The following is a 13,643-nucleotide window of genomic DNA, read 5'->3' as shown; positions in this document are numbered from 1 at the left end:
TTTGTTGCTCAGGGGACACCAACACATGGGGCATATACAGGCAGACTTCCAATACTCGTGCACCAATAAGAGAGATGACTTTATATATGAGTTTTGAAAGAAATATAAGCCACCACCAGAAGAAGGGTGGTTTGCAGTGCAAACAAAAGTTGGAGAAGTTGGAACAAACCCGAGAAGGCTGCCAGTGCAGAGAGGGAGGGGTCTTTCCATTGGTTGAAAGTGGAAGTCTAGGTCTGGACAGTAGGTGCGAAGTTTTTGCTTGATTGCATGGGCCTGAACATAATGTAGTCTTTTTCTGGAGACATTGACTGGAATCCTATTTTTCAAAATCAAACTTGTAATGATTTTGCATATTCCTCAGTTCACAAAAAACAAAAACAAAAAACAAAAAAGTGTACTTTAACTATGACTAAACAAAGAGGCAAGCATGTGTGTGGGAGAACTCCACAGAGTCAAACTGAGTGCTGAAAATGCTGAAGAGACAACTCACTTTAAAAATAATAATAATAATAATAATAATTCAACTATCAGACTCTGCCGCCAAATCCTATGCCCCTTCCCTGGCCAGAAAGCCTGACATGGGCTTTCCCGGTTCTGTGTCAGCTACATAGCTGGCACAGATCCAAGGAGAGCCATTGCCGCTGGCTGAGTTCTACCCAGGGTAAGGGAGCAAATGCTTCCTTACCCTAAAGAGATTCTAGCAGCTGCCCCAACCCCATCGGATAAAGCAGCAGCAATTTTGGCCCCGCTATACCGCTGGCCACCACCAGGAAATTGGATTGGGCCCAAAGTAAGGGACCAGGCTCTGCCATGAACAACACTGCAACTCTGTTCCCATATCTACTGAGACAATAACCTTACAGGAGCTAATGTCAATTACACTATAAGGAATTCATCTTCCAATATGATATATGCTATTACAGTATCTGCCAACTATTTACTGTCTATATTGAACACATAGGTCAGTCTATGAAAAAGAATAAATAGGCATAAAATTTGACATCTGAAATGGAAATATCAAAAAATCAGTCAGCAAATACTTGAATCTCCAAATTAATCCTGTTGTAGATTTTAAGTGACAGTCCTTCAACAGAAAAATATCCAAGTTAGAGAAACAACTGAATTAGAATGTATAACAAAACTTGGCACCATTACAGGAATGGGGTCTGAATTATGATTAGGGCTCCTTATTGCATTACAGAGTTAATAGACTGGTGGCCCAATCCTATGTAAGGAACAGAAACTGGTGGAAAAATTAACAGCCCAATCCTAAACTCCAGCAGCGTTGATTGGTACAAAATGGCTGCCACTATATCTGAAATGGCCACCACTGGAGCTGAGGCAGCCGCCAGAGTCTCCTTGGGGTAAGGGAAAAAAAATATTCCCTTACCCCATGTCAAGCACAGATGCCCCAATGTGTCTCCTCAGATATGCACCAGCTATTTTGCTGATGCAGACCTGAGGAGGCCCGTGTAGGGCTTTGCAGCTGAGGAGGGGGCATAGGATATGGCACAGCCTCTGCTGTTGTCTACACTCCCCTACTAAGCCCAGTCCTCCCTCTGGCCCAACCTTTCCCTGCACAGTTCCGCCTTCTCCCTGCTTCGAAAAGTCTCAACTGCCGGCCAGCAGGGCAACTTACCACTGGGCACTTGGAAGAGTTGTCTTGCCAATGCCGAGGTCGAGAGTCAACTGGTATTGGTCTCCACGTCAGCCTAGCCCCACCGGAGTGCCTTATGACACTTCTGCAATGGCGGTTGCCAGGGCAGCGCAGCAGCAATTGGTGCTAATCCAGCACAGGATTGGGGCCTAAGAGGACAATCCAAAGTGCTCAATCGGCCTGCGCAAGTTCCTTGTGCCTACTTGTGAGCCGGGGAGGCCAGTGCGAAGATGTGTGCTGGTCTCCCTGCACCATAACCCAGATGGCAATGGGTGAGTTTGCGCCGGCCTAGGGATGCTGGTGCAGGGGGTTGGAGAGGGTGGTGGGATGGCGGAACAGGGCATTTGGGGGAGAGCAAAGGGCAAGCGGAGGGTGGACCGGTGGGTGAACAAGTATTGTGAACAATTGTGAAATATTGTGAACAAGTATTACCCCTGCTAATTGGGTAAGAGGCACTTTTTCAAGTGGGTGCTCCTTTTTTTTAGCAGGGGGAGAGTAACTGGCCCACCTCACCCCAGCAGTGTCTTTTCTAGTGGCTGCCTGCTGGTGTTCTTTGGCATCTTTTTAGATTGTGAGCCCTTTTGGGACAGGGAGCCATGAGTTATTTGATTTTTCTCTGTAAACCGCTTTGTGAACTTTTAGTTGAAAAGCGGTATATAAATACTGTTAATAATAATCAGGGCTTTTTTTCTAATAGAACGCACCAGAACAGCGTTCCGGCACCTTTTTTATGCAGTCCCCCACAGTGCCACACTTAAACTGACTGGCATCTGCACTTAGTTTACCTGGTTTACAAACACCATCTCTACTTGGAAGCACTTGCTCTACGTGGCACTTGCTCGCGAGGAGACGTGCTGTGGGTGCCCAGCCAGGCAGTGGGGAGTCAGCATCTGCTCCCGAGCAAGCCCTCCGAACTGCTCCACACACCCCGGCCCTTACTCCCGAGTAACCCTACCCGGAGAAGAAGCCCGCAGCCTTGGGAGCCCCGCAGGCACCGCGATCCTTACCCAGCACCTTGAGGAGCTCGTCGAAATTCTTGCTGCTCTTCATCTTCCAAGTGCCGGCGAAGTTCTGCATGGCCAGGGGCAGAGGCAGTCGGGGACCAACTCACCGGAGCGGAGGAGGACGAGGAAGGCACCGACCAGGCAGCCTCTCCACTCACGCACCTTGTGAGCCAGGCAAGGGAGGCTCACTCTCCCCGCCTCTCTCCACCCCACCTCCTCCTCTTCCTCCCCTCCCCGCTCCAACTTCCCATCTATCCGCCTCTCCTCTCCCCCCCCGTGCCTCCCACCTCTCCATCCATCATGCCCATCCTTCCTTCTTCATTTCCAGAAGCCCCCACCCCATCCATCATCCCCTTACCCTGCCATTCAGCCACCCACCCCCTGGGTTTTGCCCCAAAAGGAGATTCCCCCACCCCACCCCCAATTGGAACTCGCTCTGCAGCTGGGAGATGGGGTGATGGAGATTCATGAGCGGATGGACAGCGCTGACATGGGGAAGGGGGGGCTGAGAGAGTGGAGAGAGTGGAGGTCCCATCTCTACTTCCTCCCCACATATCCTGACAGTGTGGAGGTGCCATCTCTTCTTACTCCCCCTACACACATATCCTGAGTGGCGGTGCCATCTCTATTCCCCCCCCACATATCCTGAGAGAGTGGAGGTGCCATCTCTTCTTACCCCCCCTCCACATATCCTGAGAGAGTGGAGGTGCCATCTCTTCTTACTCCCCGCCCACATATCCTGAGAGAGTGGAGGTGCCATCTCTTCTTACCCCCCCCACATATCCTGAGAGAGTGGAGGTGCCATCTCTTCTTACTCCCCCGCCCCACATATCCTGAGAGAGTGAAGGTGCCATCTCTTCTTACCCCCCCCCCACATATCCTGAGAGAGTGGAGGTGCCATCTCTTCTTACTCCCCCGCCCCACATATCCTGAGAGAGTGGAGGTGCCATCTCTTCTTACCCCCCCCTCCACATATCCTGAGAGAGTGGAGGTGCCATCTCTTCTTACCCCCCCCTCCACATATCCTGAGAGAGTGGAGGTGCCATCTCTTCTTACTCCCCGCCCCACATATCCTGAGAGAGTGGAGGTGCCATCTCTTCTTACCCCCCCCACATATCCTGAGAGAGTGGAGGTGCCATCTCTTCTTACTCCCCCGCCCCACATACCTGAGAGAGTGGAGGTGCCATCTCTTCTTACTCCCCCGCCCACATATCCTGAGAGAGTGGAGGTGCCATCTCTTCTTACCCCCCCTCCACATATCCTGAGAGAGTGGAGGTGCCATCTCTTCTTACTCCCCGCCCACATATCCTGAGAGAGTGGAGGTGCCATCTCTTCTTACCCCCCCTCCACATATCCTGAGAGAGTGGAGGTGCCATCTCTTCTTACTCCCCCGCCCACATATCCTGAGAGAGTGGAGGTGCCATCTCTTCTTACCCCCCCTCCACATATCCTGAGAGAGTGGAGGTGCCATCTCTTCTTACTCCCCCGCCCCACATATCCTGAGAGAGTGGAGGTGCCATCTCTTCTTACCCCCCCCCACATATCCTGAGAGAGTGGAGGTGCCATCTCTTCTTACTCCCCCGCCCCACATATCCTGAGAGAGTGGAGGTGCCATCTCTTCTTACCCCCCCCCACATATCCTGAGAGAGTGGAGGTGCCATCTCTTCTTACTCCCCCGCCCCACATATCCTGAGAGAGTGGAGGTGCCATCTCTTCTTACCCCCCTCCACATATCCTGAGAGAGTGGAGGTGCCATCTCTTCTTACTCCCCCGCCCCACATATCCTGAGAGAGTGGAGGTGCCATCTCTTCTTACCCCCCCTCCACATATCCTGAGAGAGTGGAGGTGCCATCTCTTCTTACTCCCCCGCCCCACATATCCTGAGAGAGTGGAGGTGCCATCTCTTCTTACCCCCCCCACATATCTGAGAGAGTGAGGTGCCATCTCTCTTACTCCCCCGCCCCACATATCCTGAGAGAGTGGAGGTGCCATCTCTTCTTAATCTTCTTACCCCCCCTCCACATATCCTGAGAGAGTGGAGGTGCCATCTCTTCTTACTCCCCCGCCCCACATATCCTGAGAGAGTGGAGGTGCCATCTCTTCTTACCCCCCCCCACATATCCTGAGAGAGTGGAGGTGCCATCTCTTCTTACTCCCCCGCCCCACATATCCTGAGAGAGTGGAGGTGCCATCTCTTCTTACCCCCCCCTCCACATATCCTGAGAGAGTGGAGGTGCCATCTCTTCTTACTCCCCCGCCCCACATATCCTGAGAGAGTGGAGGTGCCATCTCTTCTTACCCCCCCCCACATATCCTGAGAGAGTGGAGGTGCCATCTCTTCTTACTCCCCCGCCCCACATATCCTGAGAGAGTGGAGGTGCCATCTCTTCTTACTCCCCCGCCCCACATATCCTGAAAGAGTGGAGGTGCCATCTCTTCTTACCCCCCCCCACATATCCTGAGAGAGTGGAGGTGCCATCTCTTCTTACTCCCCCGCCCCACATATCCTGAGAGAGTGGAGGTGCCATCTCTTCTTACCCCCCCTCCACATATCCTGAGAGAGTGGAGGTGCCATCTCTTCTTACTCCCCCGCCCCACATATCCTGAGAGAGTGGAGGTGCCATCTCTTCTTAACCCCCCCCCACATATCCTGAGAGAGTGGAGGTGCCATCTCTTCTTACTCCCCCGCCCCACATATCCTGAGAGAGTGGAGGTGCCATCTCTTCTTACTCCCCCGCCCCACATATCCTGAGAGAGTGGAGGTGCCATCTCTTCTTACCCCCCCCACATATCCTGAGAGAGTGGAGGTGCCATCTCTTCTTACTCCCCGCCCCACATATCCTGAGAGAGTGGAGGTGCCATCTCTTCTTACTCCCCCGCCCCACATATCCTGAGAGAGTGGAGGTGCCATCTCTTCTTACTCCCCCGCCCCACATATCCTGAGAGAGTGGAGGTGCCATCTCTTCTTACCCCCCCCTCCACATATCCTGAGAGAGTGGAGGTGCCATCTCTTCTTACTCCCCCGCCCCACATATCCTGAGAGAGTGGAGGTGCCATCTCTTCTTACCCCCCCCACATATCCTGAGAGAGTGGAGGTGCCATCTCTTCTTACTCCCCCGCCCCACATATCCTGAGAGAGTGGAGGTGCCATCTCTTCTTACTCCCCCGCCCCACATATCCTGAAAGAGTGGAGGTGCCATCTCTTCTTACCCCCCCCCACATATCCTGAGAGAGTGGAGGTGCCATCTCTTCTTACTCCCCCGCCCCACATATCCTGAGAGAGTGGAGGTGCCATCTCTTCTTACCCCCCCTCCACATATCCTAAGAGAGTGGAGGTGCCATCTCTTCTTACTCCCCCGCCCCACATATCCTGAGAGAGTGGAGGTGCCATCTCTTCTTACCCCCCCCCCACATATCCTGAGAGAGTGGAGGTGCCATCTCTTCTTACTCCCCCGCCCCACATATCCTGAGAGAGTGGAGGTGCCATCTCTTCTTACTCCCCCGCCCCACATATCCTGAGAGAGTGGAGGTGCCATCTCTTCTTACCCCCCCCCCACATATCCTGAGAGAGTGGAGGTGCCATCTCTTCTTACTCCCCCGCCCCACATATCCTGAGAGAGTGGAGGTGCCATCTCTTCTTACCCCCCCCACATATCCTGAGAGAGTGGAGGTGCCATCTCTTCTTACTCCCCCGCCCCACATATCCTGAGAGAGTGGAGGTGCCATCTCTTCTTACCCCCCCTCCACATATCCTGAGAGAGTGGAGGTGCCATCTCTTCTTACTCCCCCGCCCCACATATCCTGAGAGAGTGGAGGTGCCATCTCTTCTTACCCCCCCCTCCACATATCCTGAGAGAGTGGAGGTGCCATCTCTTCTTACTCCCCCGCCCCACATATCCTGAGAGAGTGGAGGTGCCATCTCTTCTTACCCCCCCCCACATATCCTGAGAGAGTGGAGGTGCCATCTCTTCTTACTCCCCCGCCCCACATATCCTGAGAGAGTGGAGGTGCCATCTCTTCTTACCCCCCCCTCCACATATCCTGAGAGAGTGGAGGTGCCATCTCTTCTTACTCCCCCGCCCCACATATCCTGAGAGAGTGGAGGTGCCATCTCTTCTTACCCCCCCACATATCCTGAGAGAGTGGAGGTGCCATCTCTTCTTACTCCCCCGCCCCACATATCCTGAGAGAGTGGAGGTGCCATCTCTTCTTACCCCCCCACATATCCTGAGAGAGTGGAGGTGCCATCTCTTCTTACTCCCCCGCCCCACATATCCTGAGAGAGTGGAGGTGCCATCTCTTCTTACTCCCCCGCCCCACATATCCTGAGAGAGTGGAGGTGCCATCTCTTCTTACCCCCCCCACATATCCTGAGAGAGTAGAGGTGCCATCTCTTCTTACTCCCCCGCCCCACATATCCTGAGAGAGTGGAGGTGCCATCTCTTCTTACTCCCCCGCCCCACATATCCTGAGAGAGTGGAGGTGCCATCTCTTCTTACTCCCCCGCCCCACATATCCTGAGAGGGTGGAGGTGCCATCTCTTCTTACTCCCCCGCCCCACATATCCTGAGAGAGTGGAGGTGCCATCTCTTCTTACCCCCCCCCCACATATCCTGAGAGAGTGGAGGTGCCATCTCTTCTTACCCCCCCCACATATCCTGAGAGAGTGGAGGTGCCATCTCTTCTTACCCCCCCCCCACATATCCTGAGAGAGTAGAGGTGCCATCTCTTCTTACTCCCCCGCCCCACATATCCTGAGAGAGTGGAGGTGCCATCTCTTCTTACCCCCCCTCCACATATCCTGAGAGAGTGGAGGTGCCATCTCTTCTTACCCCCCCCTCCACATATCCTGAGAGAGTGGAGGTGCCATCTCTTCTTACTCCCCCCACCACATATCCTGAGAGAGTGGAGGTGCCATCTCTTCTTATTCCCCCACCACATATCCTGAGAGAGTGGAGGTGCCATCTCTTCTTACTCCCCCGCCCCACATATCCTGAGAGGGTGGAGGTGCCATCTCTTCTTACCCCCCCCACATATCCTGAGAGAGTGGAGGTGCCATCTCTTCTTACTCCCCCGCCCCACATATCCTGAGAGAGTGGAGGTGCCATCTCTTCTTACCCCCCCCACATATCCTGAGAGAGTAGAGGTGCCATCTCTTCTTACTCCCCCGCCCCACATATCCTGAGAGAGTGGAGGTGCCATCTCTTCTTACTCCCCCGCCCCACATATCCTGAGAGAGTGGAGGTGCCATCTCTTCTTACCCCCCCCACATATCCTGAGAGAGTAGAGGTGCCATCTCTTCTTACTCCCCCGCCCCACATATCCTGAGAGAGTGGAGGTGCCATCTCTTCTTACTCCCCCGCCCCACATATCCTGAGAGAGTGGAGGTGCCATCTCTTCTTACCCCCCCCTCCACATATCCTGAGAGAGTGGAGGTGCCATCTCTTCTTACTCCCCCCTCCACATATCCTGAGAGAGTAGAGGTGCCATCTCTTCTTACTCCCCGCCCCACATATCCTGAGAGAGTGGAGGTGCCATCTCTTCTTACCCCCCCCCTCCACATATCCTGAGAGAGTGGAGGTGCCATCTCTTCTTACCCCCCCCCACATATCCTGAGAGAGTAGAGGTGCCATCTCTTCTTACTCCCCCGCCCCACATATCCTGAGAGGGTGGAGGTGCCATCTCTTCTTACCCCCCCCACATATCCTGAGAGAGTGGAGGTGCCATCTCTTCTTACTCCCCCGCCCCACATATCCTGAGAGAGTGGAGGTGCCATCTCTTCTTACCCCCCCCACATATCCTGAGAGAGTAGAGGTGCCATCTCTTCTTACTCCCCCGCCCCACATATCCTGAGAGAGTGGAGGTGCCATCTCTTCTTACTCCCCCGCCCCACATATCCTGAGAGGGTGGAGGTGCCATCTCTTCTTACTCCCCCGCCCCACATATCCTGAGAGAGTGGAGGTGCCATCTCTTCTTACCCCCCCCCTCCACATATCCTGAGAGAGTGGAGGTGCCATCTCTTCTTACTCCCCCCTCCACATATCCTGAGAGAGTGGAGGTGCCATCTCTTCTTACCCCCCCCACATATCCTGAGAGAGTAGAGGTGCCATCTCTTCTTACTCCCCCGCCCCACATATCCTGAGAGAGTGGAGGTGCTATCTCTTCTTACTCCCCCCATGTATCCTGAGAGAGTGGAGGTGCCATCTCTTCTTACTCCCCCGCCCCACATATCCTGAGAGGGTGGAGGTGCCATCTCTTCTTACTCCCCCGCCCCACATATCCTGAGAGAGTGGAGGTGCCATCTCTTCTTACCCCCCCTCCACATATCCTGAGAGAGTGGAGGTGCCATCTCTTCTTACTCCCCCTCCACATATCCTGAGAGAGTGGAGGTGCCATCTCTTCTTACCCCCCCCACATATCCTGAGAGAGTAGAGGTGCCATCTCTTCTTACTCCCCCGCCCCACATATCCTGAGAGAGTGGAGGTGCTATCTCTTCTTACTCCCCCCATGTATCCTGAGAGAGTGGAGGTGCCATCTCTTCTTACTCCCCCGCCCCACATATCCTGAGAGAGTGGAGGTGCCATCTCTTCTTACCCCCCCTCCACATATCCTGAGAGAGTGGAGGTGCCATCTCTTCTTACTCCCCCCTCCACATATCCTGAGAGAGTGGAGGTGCCATCTCTTCTTACCCCCCCCCCACATATCCTGAGAGGGTGGAGGTGCCATCTCTTCTTACCCCCCCCCCACATATCCTGAGAGAGTAGAGGTGCCATCTCTTCTTACTCCCCCGCCCCACATATCCTGAGAGAGTGGAGGTGCTATCTCTTCTTACTCCCCCCATGTATCCTGAGAGAGTGGAGGTGCCATCTCTTCTTACTCCCCCCTCCACATATCCTGAGAGAGTGGAGGTGCCATCTCTTCTTACCCCCCCCCATGTATCCTGAGAGAGTGGAGGTGCCATCTCTTCTTACTCCCCCGCCCCACATATCCTGAGAGAGTGGAGGTGCTATCTCTTCTTACCCCCCCCATGTATCCTGAGAGAGTGGAGGTGCCATCTCTTCTTACTCCCCCCTCCACATATCCTGAGAGAGTGGAGGTGCCATCTCTTCTTACCCCCCCCCACATATCCTGAGAGAGTAGAGGTGCCATCTCTTCTTACTCCCCCGCCCCACATATCCTGAGAGAGTGGAGGTGCTATCTCTTCTTACTCCCCCCATGTATCCTGAGAGAGTGGAGGTGCCATCTCTTCTTACCCCCCCCATGTATCCTGAGAGAGTGGAGGTGCCATCTCTTCTTACTCCCCCGCCCCACATATCCTGAGAGAGTGGAGGTGCCATCTCTTCTTACCCCCCCCCACATATCCTGAGAGAGTAGAGGTGCCATCTCTTCTTACCCCCCCCCACATATCCTGAGAGAGTGGAGGTGCCATCTCTTCTTACCCCCCCCATATATCCTGAGAGTGTGGAGGTGCCATCTCTTCTTACCCCCCCCCCACATATCCTGAGAGAGTGGAGGTGCCATCTCTTCTTACCCCCCCCCACATATCCTGAGAGAGTGGAGGTGCCATCTCTTCTTACCCCCCCCCCCACATATCCTGAGAGAGTAGAGGTGCCGTCTCTTCTTACTCCCCCGCCCCACATATCCTGAGAGAGTGGAGGTGCCATCTCTTCTTACTCCCCGCCCCACATATCCTGAGAGGGTGGAGGTGCCATCTCTTCTTACTCCCCCGCCCCACATATCCTGAGAGGGTGGAGGTGTCATCTCTTCTTACTCCCCCCATGTATCCTGAGAGAGTGGAGGTGCCATCTCTTCTTACTCCACCTCTCCACTTATGCCAGCTGATTGCACCACTCGGCCTTCCGCCTCCTTTCCTGGCAACACTCAAACATGCCAAACCATTTCTCTTTCCAAAACCACCTCTATAAGCAGGTAAAGATGCAAACAGGAGCTGGTAGCCACCAGCAGACAAGAATGGTAAGCAAGGAAATGGTATCAACTGGATGGAGCTCACTTTGCAGAGCCAAGCTGGCTGTAGCTTGGAAGTTGACCCATGTTGTGCGAGGCCCTTTTCAGGAGAGAGATGCATCCATCGGTTTTTTGTCTGTTGTGCTTTTGACAAGATGCTTTTCTCTGTCACCCAGCATAAGAGATCTCAGGCCAACCCAGTGAAACAAACTGGAGGAAATTCAGGCTGAACAAATCTGTAGAGTGATTTTGTGTAATCTTTTTTTTTATATTTTGCCTTCATCAATTGTTTTAACCAATATTTATTAAATGTTTTAAAAGTTTTAATTAAATATTTTGGTTGCTACATATTTGCAAATACATGCAACAAGCCTTGATATAATCCTTGGTGTGCGCTCCCAAGGTGGTCCGTCTCTTTTTGTTCTTCTCTCTTGAAGATCTCCCCTCATTTTCTAGTTCTTAAGGAGCTGGGGAATGGGGATTTAAAGAGAAGGAAATGAAATGAATACATAATTCACTTGAAAAGAGTAAAGAAGTAACTTGCAAAAATAATAAGCAGCCTGAGTGCTTACTGTGGGTGGCAACCATTATGTTTTGTTACACAACACAACTGATGTGTGTGGGTGTGCGTGTATAGTTATTGACTACGTGCGAAAGGTAAATAAATTCTTTATTATAAAAATCTTTTTTTAATTTTTAGTGTAAAAGTGTGACCCGCAAATTTAAAAATGAAAAAAATTTGCTGGTTTAAAAATAAATAAATAAATAAAAGATTAACAAGTTGTGAGTTCCTGCACTTTTTTTTTTTTTAAACAAAAAAAGCACTGATAATAATAATGAGAAGCGTGCAAAGGGGTGCAAAGCCAAGTGTAATGCTGGGCTGCTAACACCTCTCCCAAGCAGCCCGGCATTACAGATTCAGCACAGGCCAGTCGGCCTGCCTGTTCCAGTGCAGGACAGAATTGGGCTGTATTTTCCCTCAGATTTTTCTTGTACAGATTTGTAATCAGATGAATCAATGACAAAGATCCAGCTTGATTTTCTTTTAAAACATGTAGGGTGCAATCCAAACTCTGACTTGGGCCAGCCCAAGTCCTTTGGGCCAGCCCGAGAGGGTTGCAAATCTGCCGCAAAGCCTCCTTACAGGGCCTCCTTTCGTTTGCGTGCCATTTTCGCCTCCTTACAGGGAAGCTGCGTCGGTGCATCTAGATGCACATGGGGCTGGCATAAGCCTCTGCACCAGCTTCCTCGCAGCTGCTTGTGTCAGCACGCCTGCACCGGCACAAGCGGCAAAGGTAGGTGTGGGGGGGCAAGGAGGAGGAGGAAGGGAGGGAGGCGTTCCTGGGCGGGGGGAGGGTGGGTGATGGGCGGGCACGCGGGGAGCTGGAGGCGAGGTTGGATCAGGCAGTTATACTGGATCCCAATCCCCGTCCCTGGGGCAAACGGAGCAGCTCCAAGTCGCTCCGCTATCCTTGGATTTGCACTGCCTCCAGAGGTGGTGCAGGTCCAAGGAGACCCATTGGGGCCAGCAGCGCTTACCCAGGGATAAGGGGAAAAGTTTCCCCTTGCCTCTGGCTGAGCCACTGCTGGCCACAATCCTGCACTGGATACAGCACAAGCCTCCTGTCTTGCCTGTTCCAGCGCAAGTTTGGATTGCGCCCATAATGCATTATAAAAAATGCATTAACAGTCTCTCAGTTCCAGGTTTAGGATGGAATAAAAGTCTAAAGAAATCAGTGAATATATGCACATGTGCCAGGTTTGGTGTACAAACACCATATTTCAGTGTTTCTCAAACTGTGGGTCAGGACCCACTAGGTGGGTCGTGAGCCAATTTCAGGTGGGTCCCCATCATTTCAATGTTTTATTTTTAATATATTAGACTTGGTGCTACCATGGTATGTGACTGCATTTACAGATCTGTACTTTTAACAGGCTACTATGTATATGCTTTTAACAAGGGGTGTCCAAACTTTTTGGCAGGAGGGCCACATCATATCTCTGTGTCGGGGGCTGAATTAATTTACATTTCAAATTTGAATAAATTTGCATATATTAGAGATGGAACTTGTATGAATGAATGAAGGTCTTGCAATAGCTCAAGGCCTATAAAAGTCCTTGCGCAAAGCAAGGCTGGCCTTTCCTTCACTGCCACTGCTGCATCACAGATGTGAAACAGCAAGCAGTAGACAGAATCTTTGTCCCACAGCTCATGCAAGAGGTCAAACAGTCATCTTCACACTGAGAGCAGTTGCTTTGGGCCAGCATGGGCTCCAGCAAGTCTCTGGAGGGCCAGATGCTTATTGGAGACTGGAGGCTCCCCGTGGGCCAGATTGTGAGTCCCTGAGGGCTGCAAGTTGCTCCAGGGCTGGGGTTTGGGCACCCCTGCTTTTAACAATGATAGTCAATGGGACTTATTCCTGGGTAAGTGTGGGTAGGATTGCAGCCTAGGCTAGTTAAAAAATTTCCTCCTTGATGATGTTATTTCTGGTCCTAACATCACTTCCGGTGGGTCCTGCCAGATCCCCATTTTAAAAAGTGGGCCCCAGTGCTAAAAATTTGAGAACAACTGCCTTATTTGATAAACTCTGAGAAATGGTTACCTTGTTTTTTCTGCGGTGCTTACGTGGTGGGTTAACTAGTTTTCCTCTCTGAAATAAATATCACATTTATTAGACTTACTCTGAGACACTAGCAGAATTTCCACAAACCATCTGAATTTCAGGAAAAAACTCAAAAGGAAGTTAAACCTACAGATCCTTGTTCATGCTATTCAGCAAAACAGCAAAACACAACACGAGGCAGCAGTAAAAATGTCATACAAGCATAAGCAGTACATAAAGTATAAACATACATGCATAAAAAGTAGCAACAAATAAAATAAAATAAAAGCAGCAATAAATTATGATAAAATAAAAGACAGGCAAGTATGGCAATAAAAGCAGAGAGCAAGAGAGAGAGAGCACTCCCACTCATTCAGCTCCCAAGGATATTGGCAGGAAACTGTTTCTAAGTTC

This window comes from Tiliqua scincoides, chromosome 3 (genome assembly GCF_035046505.1).
Source record: "Tiliqua scincoides isolate rTilSci1 chromosome 3, rTilSci1.hap2, whole genome shotgun sequence".
NCBI classification, from domain to species: Eukaryota; Metazoa; Chordata; class Lepidosauria; order Squamata; family Scincidae; genus Tiliqua; species Tiliqua scincoides.
Note: the sequence above shows the minus strand (reverse complement) of the source record.